Below are 3,897 nucleotides of genomic sequence, written 5' to 3'. Positions count from 1 at the left end.
CCAGAACAAGTAGCTTCTGGACAGAAGGCCAGTCCCCAAATGAACTGTGATTGCTGTTGCCTGCACTTCTCTGCTTTCCTCAACAGCAGCCTTGCATTTTTCCTGCAACAGCAGCATGCACAAGTTGCCTGCACATTGGATCCCTGCAGCTCAGAGGTCTAACCCACCATATCAGGAGGGCCATGAGAGCCCAGAAGAAAAGCCTCCTTCCCTCAGCTCATTGTCCACTTGGTATGTTCAGCATGGTTCCATGGTGCAATGGTTAGCACTCTGAACTCTGAATCCAGCAATCCGAGTTCGAATCTCTGTGGAACCTAGAAAAATATTTTGGACATGCACATGGTAGGCATGTCATGAGCAGAGCCAGCTGGAGCCAAGGGTCAGACTAGAAGGCCCAGGAGGCCCCTTCTGACTCACTCGGTTTCTGTTTCTATGGTTTCCATGAATGCAGGTAAGGGCCTGGCTCTCATGGTGGACCTATGCACATATTAAGGATGGGATGAACCCTGTCAGAATCCATCCCTCCAAGCATTCATAGGCTTCCTCTAGTGCTGGGTCCCATCTTCCACAGAGAGCTGAGCCAAGAGACAATCTACGAATGCCCTCTCAGCCCCCGTTGCGCAACTGGAAACCTTCTTCCTCATCTTGCAGAAGTTGTGCTGCTCATGCAGCGCTATGGAGTTGGCCGCTTTCCTGGTGGGTGCTCTGTCGCTGGGGACCCACCTGCCAAGAAAGTGAGCCCCCAACCAGTGGCAGTGCCCACTCAAACGGCAGCTGCTCCTCATGCTGAGCTCAGCTGTGGGACACTCCATCAGGAGGCCCAGCTGCTGATGGAACGGATGCTCTGTCAACAAATGGGCATGAGGGCCATCATTCCTGGGGGGAAACTGTCTTTCCCGCTTTCCACCGCCACTGTGGGTGGTGCACAGGAAAAGAGGGAGCGGCAACGGGGGGCGCTGGCTGTCGTTCTGGAAGCCAACCTCCTGCCCTGCCTTGGGCATGAAGGAATGGCACTGGTTGTTCAGTGCATGAGGCTCACTACTTGTGTGTGTGTGTGTGTGTGTGAGGAGGGGTGTCCAGAACACCCTAGATGGGCTTGCCAAGGACTTGGACTTCAGGCTGCAGCACAGTAGGCTGGAGTCCAGGAAGCCAAAACTAGGGGATCTAGTGGATGTTCTGTCCAGAAAGGATTCCACTCGAATGGCTGGTGCACTTACATTTGTACACACATAGACTCTGGTTATGCACAGCAGAAGGATGGATTCGCGGGGTACAGCCTTCAGCTGCATGAAAAGCAGAGTACCCTGCATGGTTCTCAATCTGAGCAAGAGATGTAGGAGAATTTTTCTGCTGCTCCTATATCACCCAAATGAACCCATTTGGGACGCCAATTATCATTCAAAAGATGCTTGCATGTGACCAAGCTTGCAACTGCATTAAAGAAATGTATTTTAAAAAAGTGGGTACTTTGAAATGCACACTTTTCAGTAACAACAGCAACAACACATTTTCATGCTTTAGTCAAGAAGGTGGAAGTGTACGCTCATGAAAAATTGCACAGAAATATACAGTGTTCCAATTCGAAATCAGCATTTCCCCCTTCCACCGAATTGGAAAAAATAGGTCATAAAGAAAAAATATGAGCAAGCTGATTTGATCTTCTAGGTGAAGTCCAGAAATATTGGCAGGTGCAAACTTTTCTGATTTTCCGATCTCTATTCTATTTTGAACCCTATCCTTCTCATATTCTGGAAGGAAGTGCAAGATGGATTTAATATGAGAAACAAGGCTCAGGGAACATGTGGTCCTTTATCCTTTCTTATGTCCCAAACCGCTCTAACAGTGTCATTCTAAACACAATTACCAGGGAATAAACCCCACTGAATGCAGTGGGACTTCTGAGTGAGCCTCTGATGCACTAGAAAGCTTAGCCCACTTACTAAGAAGTAAGTCACATTTAAATCAATAAGCCTGCATTTGAGTAAACATGTTAAGGGGAATTGGCATTTCTCTGTGCTGTGTACTGGGGAAGGAACAATTTCTGGCTAATTTGATGTTTTAAAATACCCTGGTGTGGGGAGAGAGTTTTTGCAGGCATCTTCTGGGAGACAAATCTGATCTAAAAATAAGTTGTTATTATTATGCTATTCCTTTGTGACTCTCTTCTCCTTTGTACACTATTTTTAATTCCTCCCCCTTGTGTCTTTTCTTACCTTTTGTTCTCTGTGTTTGTTTCATTAGTTCTATATTGTTTATAGTTCCTTGCTTTTCTGTTAAATTCTGGTTGTTATTCCTTGCCTCAGTTCCTGGGGACAGGCAGTCTTCTCTCTTCTGTGCTTCTGTCTGAGCACCAATATTAAATACTCTTTGATCCTCTCTGCTTTCTCTGATTCATTTACATCAGTTCTGCATGTTTTTTCTGGCCCACAAATTGCTTGACCTTTACAGACTTGACTTATGGTAGGCTCCAATTCCTGTACCCTTTTATCTCTCAGCACTTGATCTTTCACTTGCTGAATCTGTGATTACAGAAATTGGTACGTTCATCTTTCTCCACCAGTCATTTGTTATCACAGCATTTCGCCGAACATGAAGGCGCTCCATTGACAGCAACTTCATTTCCTGGCATCGTTAAGGTGCTAGTTTGGAGCTCCTAAACAGACTGAGCTGTCAAAAACTAAATGCTATTGCATGTTAGCTGTCAAATGCCATAATATATGGAATAACCATTCTATAGAAAACTTTAAAGTGAAACCAAAGCTAATCACCGTGGGATGCAAACCTTGCCAGTTTAGACAGAGGCAATCCTGCAATTCCCAGGATTCCCTGGACAACTCTGCTGTCTGGAGAATGCTGGGACTTGTAGGACATATTTCTGTCTAAACCTGCATAGGACTCCATGCTCATTGTGCACAGTTGCACATATATCAAAGAGGGAATATCCTTGCACAATTCCTGTCAAACACGTCACATATTGTGTGTCCCAGTCACACTGCTGTCCTCTCCCTGTATGCTTCTGTCAATGTCACTTATGCATGTGCCCCCATGGCAGTGTTGGTTCTTCCTGAAGGGGAAAAGAACAGCGTGCCAGGACTGAGAGGACCAGAGCACATGCTGTATTTATTTTTTTTATTATTAAAAAAGCCGCATACAAAGCCGCTTAGTTCATTCTCCTCCTCCTGCTCTCACACTTATCCCCACAACAACCACCCTGTGAGGCAGATTGGGCAGAGTCTGTGACTGGCCCAACGTCACCCAGTTGCCTCCATGGCTGAGTGGGGACTACAGCTCAGGTCACCTGAGTCCCAGCCCCATGCTCTGGACTACCACGCCACACTGGCTCTCATACAGAGACATGTTTTTTAAGCAATTGGAGCATACTAGAATTGGTAGGGTTAAAGCCATGGAGACTGCACATACTTTGGGAAAGTGATGGGGCTGGGGGAGCAAGCAGCAAAGCACAGAAAAAGACACTCCAGAGTTTCCCCAAATATATGGTTTTGTGTTAAAGAAACAGAAAGCGTTGTGGGTTCAGTGGCATGGCGATGCCCTTTCAGTGTAGTCTCCTGAGGAGGTGAGTGAAAACAAGGCAGGATCCAGCAGCATTTCGGGGAAAGAGGGGATTTTTAACAAGGAGGAAAAGGAGCGGACTGGGTGGAGGGTGCTTGATCTGTTCTGGATGGAGTTGCACTCTCTGCAAGGGAACTGATGTACAGTTTGAGGGGTCCTCCAGGAGTCAGCTGCATCTGCTGAGGATCAGGTGTCTTCAGTGGCATGGAGTGACTTCTATTAGCTTTAGCTAGTGGACCATCTATCCACTATCTGTCAATCTATCTGGCAGAGATGGCTTGGCTTCAGTAGTCTCTGTGTGGCTCATCTCCAAGTTAGATCACTACA

General features: G+C 46.7%; 1 non-coding gene across 1 annotated transcript; it reads left to right on the top strand.

Moving 5' to 3' along the window:
- Positions 1–244: 244 nt before the first annotated feature.
- TRNAQ-CUG lies at positions 245–316 on the top strand. Its single transcript has one exon. It is a non-coding gene; the product is annotated as a tRNA-Gln (tRNA).
- The last annotated feature ends 3,581 nt before the right edge of the window (positions 317–3,897 follow it).

The sequence above is a fragment of the Varanus komodoensis genome, unplaced genomic scaffold (genome assembly GCF_004798865.1).
Source record: "Varanus komodoensis strain SLA01 unplaced genomic scaffold, ASM479886v1 scaffold31, whole genome shotgun sequence".
Classification (NCBI taxonomy): domain Eukaryota; kingdom Metazoa; phylum Chordata; class Lepidosauria; order Squamata; family Varanidae; genus Varanus; species Varanus komodoensis.
This window is presented reverse-complemented; position numbering and strand designations above follow the sequence as displayed.